This window comes from Nannospalax galili, unplaced genomic scaffold, assembly GCF_000622305.1.
Source record: "Nannospalax galili isolate Female #2095 unplaced genomic scaffold, S.galili_v1.0 scaffold186, whole genome shotgun sequence".
In the NCBI taxonomy this organism is placed as follows: Eukaryota; Metazoa; Chordata; class Mammalia; order Rodentia; family Spalacidae; genus Nannospalax; species Nannospalax galili.
Genome location: NW_008358774.1, coordinates 8,841,529 through 8,855,133, shown reverse-complemented (window position 1 = coordinate 8,855,133; position 13,605 = coordinate 8,841,529).

Below are 13,605 nucleotides of genomic sequence, written 5' to 3'. Positions count from 1 at the left end.
GACTTAACATATATGACAGAATACCTGAAATCTGGTGGGGGTAGGGTCATTTAAATTTTGATTAAGATGCATTATATGAAAGCACAAAAATTCAATAAAAATGTTAAAAATAAGAAAGGTAAGAACTTGAAAGCACCACTGGTTAAGATTTAGTATTTTGATATTCTTCTCTACAAAGTAAAATACCAAACTAAAAGTGAACAGTGCAGTATAGATTTTTCAATTCCTTCATATTATTTTCTTTATTGCTTATAAGTGTCAATATAAATGTTCATTTGCAACTGAAGGAAAGAACGTGTGTTTGTACAAAGACATTTGACTCAATACCCAGGGACACAAGCTTTGAGTCACTTCTTAAGGAATGAGAATATGAAAGTTTAGCAGTGATCATTTGACAAACAATCAGCAGAACTGCATCTTCTCATTGTTTCCTGAACCACAAACGTGCTTTCTGCTGTGGAGATTCGTATTCCTTTTGTCCTCATTCATCTTTTCCCCCCTAAATACTCATAGCTCTATTTAAAGTATATTAGTACAGATATGATACAGCTTAATCTTTCTACAGGGCACTTACAAACTGGCTCATCTATAAAATATGTAGCAGAAACTGTTTATGGAACTGTTTACTCAGTACTCTGTCATTTCATGCAATAACCTTACTACAGAATTGTTTGCATCATTAGCTCCTGCAGCAAAGATTTAAGGCAGTAGCTCAAACACCTGATAAAGTAAATTTCCATACCATTAGTCGTTTCAGAGTTTCACTGTATCTTGATGCATCCTCAGAGTTTCACTGTCTTGATGCATACAACATATATTTTTATTAAAATTCATGTTAAATGTGTAACTGACAAGAAAACTGGACCTATTCTTAGAGTAGATAGCTGTTTGAGTATTTGCTGTATTAAGCAACCTTTGGTTTATTTTTTTATGTTTTCAGTGCCAAATGCCATTCTTGGTTCTAAGAAATAACTCAAAGATTCAAGCATGCTCATTTGAATTGGCATTTATAACAAAATTTTTATTTTACTTCAAATTACTAAATATGTAGAGAGACTTTTATTCACATGCATATCCCTCAATAATAAATCAGTTTCTCCAAAAGTAACATGTGAATAGTACAATCACTAAATGTGCTCCTTTTGAACATAGTTTATAAAACAAGGAGGGAGAGCTGGAGGGTTCAGGAAACACAAGCCTTTAAATGTTGATCTTCAGTCATTGACAAGGACTATATTCCAGCACACTGGTTAAAGATAAAAGTCCCAAGAATTTATAATCTTCTATTTCCTTCTCAAGAAAGTTATACTTTAAACAAGGCTTTTGACAGAGAACCCATCTCCCATGTTTACAGCAAATCTGATCCTGTGTCACTGACTCCTAAAACATGCAAAAACACATGAAGAAGAAAAACCACTTCAAAGCAGTTGTTGAAAGTTGATCCTATTTGGTGAGTTCCTAGAGGGGACTTAGGTGTTAGTGGAGGTTATTTATTTATTTATTTATTTATTTATTTATTTATTCGTTCATTCATTCATTCATTCTTGGCAATGTTGGGGATGAGATGTATGGACTCACACATGCACTCCATCATGGATCTATACCCCTTACATGCAAGCATAACACTCATACACATAAAATAAAAAGAAAGAAAGAAAGAAAGAAAGAAAGAAAGAAAGAAAGAAAGAAAGAAAGAAAGACAGACAGACAATTTTAAGTTGTAGGACAGGTGTATGCCTATAATGTCAGCACTGAAACTGAAGCGGGGGGATTGCTGTGATTTTAAGGCCAGCATGGGTTTTATAATGAGTTCAAGGCCAGCCTGGAAATCCTAGAGAAACACTGTTCTAAACAATAACAGCAACCCACTTAGCCAAAATGGTGAGTTTCAGGTTCAGTGAAAGCCCTTGTTTCAAAAAAAAAAGGTGGAGAGGCAATTGTGGAAGACATAGGGATGTCAACCTCTCTCCTGTACACATGCCCACATGGATATCTGCACCCCATTTAACATACAACACACACACACACACACACACACACACACACAATGAGCCCCCAGGATCCACCTGTCTACACCTCCCCAAATCTGGGGTTAAAGGGCATATTGCTATGACTGGCTTTTAATAAGGGTATTGGGACTCCAAACTCAGATCCTCATGCTTATACAGCAAGCACTTTGCCCACTTAACTGTCTCCCAGCTCTTGAGCCTATTCTTAGCTTTTCCCTTTGAACATTGCTTTCTCTGGTCTTTGTCTCCTATGAGCATTTGTCCCAAAGTCTTTTCTCATTTTGATCTGCTTCTGAAAAACCAACTTAGGGTGCTACACTAGAAACATTACCAGAGTCTCAGATTACACAATCCATAGAAGCCTTAGAGCAATTTTCTTAGACTTCAGAGCCTAAGTCTAGCTGACATGCTAAGATTTTACACTACTCTCAGTGAGGCAAGAACAAAGTGAAGGAGACATGAAGCCAGAAAGGAGAAAGAGCAAACTCATCAGGAAAAATCTGGACATAGTCACAGCTCAGTGACTTGGGACCAGTGGCTGGGAGCAGATTTTCAGTTATATTTATTGAACCACCATGCTTGAGGCAAAATTCAGAGGAATGTGAGAAAGCGGGGAAATGTTGAAGTATTTGTAGTTTCCTCCTTTTCTTTTCTTGGTTCCTGCGAAATTAAAGAACATCTGTGGGACACAGGTCTGCTACATTTCTGGAAATTGTTGGACAATCAGACATTACAAAATAGTTAAGCTTCCTAATTTTCCTTTAAACTCAAATCTCAATTTCAAGCACTGGAGCTTTCTCTAAGAGATGTATGCCTGCTCACTTTGTAAACGCCATACTTATGTGGGTTATATTTTGCAGGCTTTCTGCAAGGTCAGACCCAAAAAGAGAACTGGTAGATATAATAGAAAGTGGGAGAAGGGGGCTGGAGCGATGGCTCAGTAGTTAAGAATACTAACTGTTCTTGTAGAAGACCTTGGTTCAAATCTCAGCACCCACATGGCAGCTAACAACTGTCCGTAACTCCAGTTCTAGGGAATCTGACAGCCTCTTCTGTCCTCTGTGGGCATTGCATGACACGGGTGCACTTACATTCAGGGATAACACTCATACACATAAAATTAAAAAAATAATAATAAAATGTTTTTTAAAAAAAAGAAAATGAGAGAAGCCTCTGTGGATGGGACAGATTTTCAAGTATGAGATGGCACTGCTGAGACTCCACTAAGGACCCATGACAGTGGCTTTGTGAAATTCAGTGTGTAGGAAACCATGAGGCCCAGAAATATTAGGGTAATGTCTCTTCTGACAGAAACCTCCTGGGAACAAAGGGCTGAAGTCTTGGGGGTGTCTAGGACTAAACACTTCTTCTGTGGAGTTTTCTAAACTACATGGGAAGGAACGTAGTAGTCAATAATCATATTTGAATAACAGCAAGAGTATATAACAAAAAATAAAAATAAACTACTGCTGCTTTGACATAAATTAGAATAGGAACAAGGAGGATGAGGAAGAGGAGGAGGAAGAAGAGGAGGAGGAGGAGGAGGAGGAGGAGGAGGAGGAGAAGAAGAAGAAGAAGAAGAAGAAGAAGAAGAAGAAGAAGAAGAAGAAGAAGAAGCCTAAATTTAATAAGGAGATACTCAACTGAAAAGTCATTACTGCAGGGGAAGGGACTATTGTAGTAGGGAAAATCCTAGAATCATAAGATCTGCAAGTGTCTCATGGGTGAGCAAAAAGGAGTTCCCTTTTATAAAGCTTGGGTGTTGAGAAGTGGAATGAATGTGAGTGTCAGGACCAGATGTAGATTAAAGAATGTTTACCCCAGGCCTTCCTGTTAAAGGCTAAGAAGGGGCTGGTTCTTAGTTCGCTCAAGTTGTTAGGTCAAAGTTTTGGGATTTGGAGAAAGGAGAAGTCAGTCTCAACTGAAGGTTCATTAATGTGAGTTCTGTTCTTGTTGCTCAGTGTAGGTCAGAAGTTGAGCTAACCACTTCCCTTTTTAAGCGATAAAAAACAGAATTTGTACAGAGTCCATGTCTGCCCTTTCACAGGGAAACAAGGGAGACAGTGTTGTCTGAGTCCTGTGGGAAAGGGTGGTTATATGCTACTATTATTTCCAGAAGACAAAATGAAATGGATGTCTTTAAACATCGCTGTTTTCTAGGATTACTGGGCTCAAGTGAAATTTAGCATTGTAAGACCTAGTAAATGGTCGTATGATAAAAAATAATAATTGTGTTGACAAGGGTAGGCATGTGGGAGAGGGGCACTCTTATAGTGCTACAGCACTATGAGCTGGTATAGACCTTCTGCAAAGGTGTAAAAGATATAAATGTCTGTGATACACTATGTTTTCAGTCCATCAACCCCATCTTTAGAACTGGGTACTGAGTATACACTTGGAAAAGCATGCTGAAAGGACGAGTCACAGTATTGTTTCAACTACACAGTGGGGTTAACCAGATGACTCAGTGAGTAAATGAGTTTGTCACCTAGCCCTATGATTTTGATTTGAGCCTCAGAACTCACATGGTAGAAGGAGAGAATCTCAAAAATCTATCCTCTGACCTCCACATGTATGCCATGGGGTGCATGGCCCAATAAATAGAAGTAAAAAGGTAAACAGTATTTGGGAACAACATAGATACCTTCAGGTGGGATTTTTCAAGGGCATTTTCACATATATAACAATGTAATAGCAAGTGACCTTTAATAATGATAACAGCATAGTGTGGTGATTGCATCAGTGTTCTCAAATGGGTAACCTTAGTTAATTCATTTGATCTCTGTATGTTTCAGTCTTCTCACTTGGGAAATATACGTATATATAACTGAAAAACTTAATGCAGGGATTAAGTTAGTGAATACTTGGCACATTGTAATATAAATGTAGAATAGAATAGTTAATATTCTCAGATGTATTACAATTTCACTTGCATATATATTTTCAATTATATACATACAGAGAGAACACAAAAACTGTATCTGAAAGAATATAGTTATGAACACTAACTGTAATTTTTTTCTTCATATGCTTCTCAACTTTCAATTTTTTTAAAATGAAATGCATGGGGGAAATCAGATCATCTGTTTGAAAATAAATGGGTCCTGTGAAATCTTAGAGGGTGGGGCGGGTGTGGAAATGCTGTAGCTCAGGCCTAATGTTGGCCTTAGGAGGAAAATTCTCCAGTGACAGCAATTGAAGACAGAGCTATTTCCATGGATTCAATACGTGGTGAAATCATTCTAGAATTACTTTTTAAAATTGTAAATATTCTTTAAAAATTGAAGCTAATCTGTTAATCTACAACTTAAGGTTCAGAGGTAACCAGTTGAACCTTGGGCTTAGAGTTTCCTACATACGACCAATTGACTCAGTTCTTCTCAAAACTTGTAAGCCACTCTTCCTTTGAATTCCTTTTCCATTTTCCTTGTTTAAGCACCCGTTATCATCATTATTACTATTGGTGTCTCACTTTTCTCAACCCACTGACTCAAAGAGGATAAAGAAAAGAAAGTACTGAAAACTTCACATTTTCCAATAGCCTACAGCAAAGCTAGAAGATGAGGACATGGGATCAAGTCCTAATTTTGCTACCAATTCTCTAAACTTGAGTAAATTACTAAAAATTGGTGTGCATCAGTGTACACACTTGTATAGAGATTCTAATGGCACATTTCACAGTTGTGGTGACTCAGTGAACTAACAGCTTCAAACTTTTGTAGGCGGACCTTCCAGGAGGTAAGTGTTCAGTGTGTGTTAACACTCATTGCTACAAGAGTCATGCACAAGATATGGATATGATGTGTGAATGGTAGTGTTTCTTTGGGAAGGACCACAGGAAGATGTTTAGCTTGCAAGGCTATGGCACCAGAAGAATCACTGGAATGTGAAGGGGAAATGGAGGGTAATTCTTTCTTTGGCTCCTGTGTCCCTTTCTTTTTCTTTCTGTTATTTTTTCATTCTATTTTCTTTTTAATAATTTGGTGGACTTCATGTTATGCTATATTATTTTCCATTTGGATTCTTAGATATTTTCAAGTTTAATGGCAAAAAAACTGTTATAGATTTCTGTTTTGGAGATGTTTGTGAAGTTAACAACGAACTTTGATGTGTGCTTAGAAAGTGAAGCTGATTCAGTTGGAAGAAGAGGAAAGTGCCTGGTGTGGTGGTGCAGGCCTTTAATTCTAGCACTTGAGACACAGAGGCAGGATGATCTCTGTAAGATTGAAGCCAGCCTGGTCTACATAGTGAGTTCCCGGTCATCTGGGGCTATAGGGAGCAAAAAACAAAATCAATCAATAAATAAACAAGAGTATAAAAAGGCATTGCCCTCTTGGAGTTGGTGAATGGCATCTTGCCATCTTGGGTCAGCTTTGTTACAAACACTGTAGTGTTTGTAAACATACTATCAAGCAAAAGTGAACTTCCCCAGAAACAACCAAGCAATTATAAACATAGCTTTTTTAAGAATGGCAAAGAGATGATCAGACAATGGGGATGTGTACAGTGTCACACAAATTAGAAACTTGAATTCCACTTGTCTTAACTCAGCCTCTTTGATTGAAGCCCTTTGACAATGAATGTCTTCAAAAGGCTCTCCTCAGGGCCCAACGCTCCTCCCTACCAGAGTGCCCTGTGGCTCTCTTTCCTGAGCACTTATCTCAAGGTACTGGGATTCTTTATTCAGCCTTTTCCTAAATAGACTGTAGACTTATTCAGGCCAGAGATGGTGGCTTTTATCTGCATGCTTAGCACCAGGCACCAATGCCTGGGCTGAAAGGTACATGGATAGAATGAAGTACCTGACTTTTGTAACTCCAAGTGTAGAGTTTCTCCTTTTGTAACAGTGCTACCTCTCCTTGAAGTAATGGTCTGTGAACTGCTAGGATCTTTTGGGAAACCTGTTTGGAAAAACCTATTCCACTTTAGATCCAAGGGAGGAATTTCTGTAGTGGACCCGAAGATCTTAAACAAGCACCTCTTTTAATAACTATTAATGTAATTCTAATAATGATAGCAGTTCAAAACTCTATTTGAGTGATGTTTATTGAGGAGTGGTTTGTGATAGAAGAATCAGATAGATGAATCGGGTCAATCAGGAGAAAGCACCAGGACACAGATGAAAACTCCAGTGAGACAGAGTTTATTAGGAAAGGAAATTTGCACAGGACAATTCCTTTTGGGTTGGAAAATTGTCAGCCCATGGGTTGTGTGTGGGCTGAGGTCTTCATAGGGGGACTTCATGGGCTGCAGAAGGTAGGAACATACTTTAAAAAATTAGGCAGGAGTGGGGGAGTTGGGGGCAGTAGGGCAGTGGTGGGGGGGGGGGGCAGCCCAGGGCATATCAGAACAGCTTCTGTTAAAACTTCCCTCTTCCTTCCATCAGCCAGGATCTGGGTCAAAAGGTGTCTGTTTACCCCTTAAGATCATCAAAGGGAAAGGCTGCTGTGCTGAAGCAACTCCTTGGGTCTCTCCTCAAAAGGTGGAATCTGTTTGTCAAAGGGAAATCCTGCTGCCTTTGGCCAAAAGGTGCAGAAAAGTCTGCTTCTCTTGAATTCAAAGACCAGGGCACTCATCAACTTGGTTCCTGCATTCTCAGGGGCTTGCAAACCCTGAGGCCCTGCTGCATTGGGGAGGGAGTTGCTGTAGGTCCAAACCCTAACATTCCAGCCTTTTGTGTCATAGGATAGGAGGTGCCATTGTGGTTTTGCAACTTCCTGCTGGGCAAGGTTGATGTGGGGGGGGGGCTGGGTTACAGGTTGGTCGGGACAGCGGAGGTTCCCTCCTCATGCATCTGAACAGGGTCCTCGATGGTTGACAGGCTCTTGTATGTGGAGCGAAGGAAAGTAACAACTGAGTAAAATTAGTACAAGTTAGTTTCTGGATTGGATCCTGAGAATATCTGAAGAGGCAAGGAGCAATGGTTATCACTGAGGTAATAGAAAGCAGGGGGCCGAGTAAGGGCAGAAGCCAGGGAGTTAAACCTGTTGACCTTACTCGATTGGTTGACAAAATAGCAGCATTCTTCACCCAAGAAAATACAGGTTTCCCCCTTTTTCTGCAGTTAATAGACCCAAGGTTCACCTGTTCTGGAGGGCAACTTTGACTAGGGAGGATAGTTGCTGTCGTAGGATCTGGATTGACTGGCCTGTAGTTTCCATTGTTGAGGTGAGTTCCCATCTGAGGTCCTCTATTTCCTGGGAGAGGTGCTGGGTTGAGATCAGCGTGTGTCCCAAACCTCCCGCTGCGAGTCCAGTGGCTGCTATTGATGTCACCAGGCTAATTCCTACTACTACTGCCAAGGTGGCTGAACTCGAGAGTGATGGACTCAGGATTTGTTTTCAGTCATTTTGATAGCTGTTGTAGTGGCTAGAATCAGTGTCTGTTACCTCTCAAAGGCTTCTAAGTAGGGAGAGAAAACTAATTTAGCCATTATTTAATTTTTAGGCTAGAATAATAGTGGGTTGTCTCCCTCAGCTGTAGGTGGGCACTACAGTATTACAGACCAAGATTTGAAGTCTCACATTTGAGTAGCATTGTCTTATTTGGAACAAAATCATCAATGAGAGATAATTGTCTAAATAACATAAGAACTTAAGTCTAATGTCAGGGTTGTATAATCCTTGAACTTTTAAAATATACTGATGACTTTAATTTTTGGTTATACTTTCCTTTTGGGTGTTTAAGACCATACTGTTGGCCCAAATAAACCAATTTATTTTTACTCTTAAGGTCGTATGAGGATTTGGTCCTCAGGGGTCACATGGGCTTGGCGGGGAGCCTCTGGCTCCTGAGGCTTTTCTTTTACCAGTTCCATCTACATGAAGATAAGTCAAGAAAGAGGTCTTGCTTGACTGGGGCTTCACTTGGAAATCTGGAGGAAATGTTTCCTCTGTGTTGACCCTCCTCTATGCAGACTGGACACTTTGAAGACTGGACAAGTCCATCTTCTGGGGTCCCTATGGCCTTGAACTAGAAGAAAGGTAACTCACCACAGTTACAGGACATTTCAAGAGATGCTCCATAGTCCCCTGGAACTTGCTTGACCTTGGAGGGCAAGGAACAAAAAATTTTCCCTTTAAGTCCCTCTGACCAGATTAGTATAGGCCTCAAAGCCTGGCTATTAAGCATCCAACAATGTTAGTTTACCAGTCTGGTACTTTTAATTACCATGTGCTATGTAGATAAAGCTTGTGTAACATTCCTAAATAAATGTTGACTAGACAACCTTAGACTAGTTGACTAAGCTACAACCTTAGAAAATTTAAGATTATCTATATATTATCTTTGTCTCGTCCTTGATAAATTTTAACAAACCTACACAGATTTTCATCACTTGCTTAGGCTTTCTCATTTTTTTCTGTCAATTCTGGAAATATCCAGTCATCATAATCTTCATCCATAAATCCTTCTTAGTAAAATATCTCCATTCCCATATCCTTCTAATATTTTTAACTTTCCCTTTTCTTTGTTAATAACCATGAGACACAATAACATTATATCCAGCCATCATAATCTTAAAATATCTCCATTCCCATATCCTTCTAATATATTTTACCTTTCCATTTTCTTTCTTAATATCCATGAGACAGAATAAGTAATCCCCTTTAGAAACAGGCTCAAACAATATTAAAATCTAAACTCCCATTGTGGAGATCTGGCATTACTCCCTTAGTTTGAACTAGAAATGCATTGCTTATTATATGACATCATGAAGAAACCAAAACAAAAATAAATTGCAAGAGAATTAGGGCATATGATTAAATATTTGTAGTTTATCCTAGGCACCCCAGGTACCGGTAGGTTAGACGATATAAAAGAAGAAAGTACCCTCCTCTCTCTCTCTCTCTCTCTTTCTCTTTCTCTCTCTTGCTATATATATATTTCCCAAATAGTAAAGCAAAGCAAAGGAATCCATGTCTTTCACCAACCATTGTAACTGTAATGCCAAGGAAAGTTCTCCAGATGTCTTCATGTCTTCATTCTTAAATACAAGCTATGCTGGAAAAGAAACTTGTGAAGGCAGCAGAAGGAACAGGGCACTAGATCCAGCATGTAAATCACTGGGTTGTTGCTTTGAAAGCATATGTCTCACCCAAGCAATGCCTGTGAATTTCCATGTATACTGAAATGTAGCTGCCTTGAGGGGGTGAACAGCAGGAGGGAAAGAAAGCCTTGGAGCCATGCAGGTTTAGAGACTGTGTGGAAGGTCAGACACGTGGCAGGCTGGCAGCCATATGGTGGGGAGTAGAAAGCTTTAGAGAAAATTAAAGAAGTACAAGATACTGGGAAACCTAAAGCGTTAATGAAAGCATGTTTAAAAAGGGATATAAAGAAGAAATTTTTCTCTGAAAAATTTAGAAAAGCAGGTAGACTTACAGAGACCTAAACATTTGTAGCTGGGTTTAAAAGCAGAACAAAAGTTACAGGACAGGGAGAGAGGAGGAGAAGGGGAGTCCTGGGAGGAGAGTTCATGAAGGGTTTCCAAGCACAAGTAAATGAGCAATTCAATGGAAGGGAGAAGGGAAGCTGGATTGAGAGGAGGGCAAGTCAAGGGTGAATGAAGGGTTTTTAAGAAACATGACATGGAAAAGTTGTAGTTTAGAGGGCGCTAGATTGGCAAGAGATGTGTGGGTTAGTAAATCCTTAAGCCAATGGGGAGAAAGGGCAGAGATGGGCTGACCTCAAAGTGAGCTTAAGTCCCTCCTGAGCCAGGAGGGCAGTGGTGGCCAGAGCACAGAGACAAGGTTGTCACCCCCGGATGGTGCTATCAAGCTGTTTAGAGAGATAAGCTACTGTGGCAAAAGTGGGACCCCTCATCTGTCCCTAAACCCCTAATGCCTGGACCTTGTTTTCAGTTGTATGGAGGAGAAATGGAGATCCCAGGTCAGGGAGAGCTAGAGTCAGTGCCTTTAAGAGCGCTTCCTGGATAGCGTGGAAGGCTGCTGTTATGGGCCCTCCTGGGAAAATAGGGAGGGATCCTTCAAGGAAATGCAGATAGGAGTGTGATGAGAGGCCAGTCCTGGGGCTGAGGTATCCTAGACCTTGGGATTTCCTTCAGAAGGGGGAAGTGGCCATGACCTGGCTTTGGAGGGAGGTACAGGGGAAAGAAGGAAGAGTGTGGAGAAGGGGAGAGAAATAGGGAGAGCTTGTGCATGAGCCTAATTGGAGGCAATTCATCAGCCATGTTAGGATCAAAAGCCAAGGTGGAGGGGTAGGGAGGAGGAGGGGCAGAGGCCCCCAGTGCGTTGGGATCCCATGAAATTGTCTTAGTGAGGAGAACTTGATGGAAAGCAAAATATTGAAGTCTAAGTTTCCTGTGTGTGGTCAAACAGAGTCATTATCTAACTCGTACTGAGGTCAGGTAGTGGTGCACAGGAACTTCAGGGACTTTGGCCTGATTGTATCTGAGAGTCCTAGTTCTTTTGAGGATAAGAAGACAAGCAAGAGTTGTGAGACTCTGAGACTTGGACTGAGTGGTTCCCATAGCAACAGATTATGTACAGAGTGAAGAGGAGATAAAGAACCAAGCAAGTGGGTAGGAAGTAGACAAAGAACCAAGCAGGTGGGAGAAAAAGAGAATCCTCTCTCCATAGGGAGCAGAGGCAGGATCATGAGTCCAGGCAGGAAAGTGCAGTGTATGAGGGAGAGGGAGACAGGGAGGGAGTAGGAGGAGAAGGGTTTGTCATAGGGCGCACTAAATGAGAATGAGGAGAGCCAGTCACCAAGGAAAGCATCCTTTTCTTAGCACGGGTTTGAGTATGGGTTCGAGTTATTATTTTTGAGTTATTTCTGATTCCTTGAAGGTGGTGTCCTGCATTCAGATCATCAGGGAGCAGAAAGGCAAGGGCCTGTCCTGGACAGGAAGTAGTGTGTGTTCCTATCTCTGGGAATAGCGTCCCATACCCAGAGAAAGGAATTAGTTTTCTGACACACCAGTGTGATTTCAAGGCAAGTGAGATGAGTGGAAAACTTTGCAATGAGAGCGTGGCATGTCCAGCCAGTAGATGGGGACAAAGTACAAGGAATAGGATGAGGAAAAAAAAACACACACACACACAGAGAACCAGAAAGGAGGGAAGCTTGTGGAACAAGTTGATCCTGAGGTGTCCCAGAAGGGTGGGGGCAGGAGAGAGGGGGAGAGAGAGGGGGAGAGAGAGAGAGAGAGAGAGAGAGAGAGAGAGAGAGAGAGAAGAGAGCAAAGGAAAAATGAAGATAAGATGCCAGGAACGAGGAAAAGGAGAGAAGGGGAGGGAATCAAGGGAGTGAATGGATTTGAGTGCATTGGGGAGGCAAGTCTGCCCCCAAGGTGGGCTTAGTCAGACACAGTAACCTTACTGGACACTCAACGGTGGTGGAGACCAGTGCTGCCAGTGGTCTTGAGTCAGGTCCAGGAGTGACCAAATTCAATTGGAAAGGAGATCAAAAGAAGATGTAGGAGAGCCAGAAAGAAGTGAAAGCAAGGCAGAGTATGCTCCCCAAGGAAAGGCAGTTTAGAGAGAAAGAGGGAGGAGGGGGGAAGGGTGGAAGTGTACTTTAAAGCTGAATGAGTGGTGTTTGCAGGTCCAGTCAGAGGTTTTTATGTGCGATTTCCAAAAGGTCAGAGGTTCCTTGAGGTCAGAACCAGGTTTTGGCACCATATAATAGATGAATCAGATAGATGAATTGGGTCAATTGGGATAAAACACCAGGACACAGATATAAACACTGGCGGGATAGAGTTTATTCACACAAGACAATTCCCTTCACGGTAGGAAAATTGTCAGCCCACAGGTTTCACGCTGGGGTCTTTATGAGGGGCTTCAGGGGATGTAGAAGGTGGGAATATAGTTTTAAAAATTGGGCAGGGGTAAGTAGGAGCCCAGGGCTTATCAGAACAGCTTCTGTTAAATCCACCCCTCCTCCCATCAGCCAGGATCTGGGTCAAAAAGTGTCTGTTTACCTTTTAAGATCATCAAAGGGAAAGCCTGTTGTGCTCAAGTGACTCCTTGGGTCTCTCATCAAAAGGTGGAGTCTGTTTATCAAAGGGAAACCTGCTGCCTTTGCCCAAAAGGTACAGAAAAGTCTGCTTCTCCTGAATTCAAAGACCAGGGTGCTTAATCAACTTGGTTCCTGCATTCTCAGGGGCTTGCAAACCTGTGAGGCCCTGCTGCATTGGGGAGGGAGTTGCTGTAGGTCCGAATCCTAACAGTTTGGAAGGGAGAGAACAGATAGTCACCCAGTTGACTTTGCTTTCATAGAATTTGGTTGCAGTGAGGGCAGAGGTCTCATTTTTTTTTCTTTTTTGTTGAATGTTTGTGATTTTCATACAATGGTATTTAGATTCAGTCCCCTTTTCACACCTCTCCCCACTGCCCCCGCCCAATTCAATAAAATCTTTTACATATATAACATGGGCTGTAGAGCATGTAGAGCATGATCTGTGTCCCCCAATGTCCTTCAGTGTGGATCCATCCCCTGGGCCCACCAAGTGTCCTAACCCTGCAAGATACTGTCTTTCCCACTTCAGCAGCCATCAGTTGCCAAAAGTTCCCTAGACTTGGTTGGGATTTCTTACCCACTTCCTTATGTCTATGCTGGCAATTTGATTTGAGCT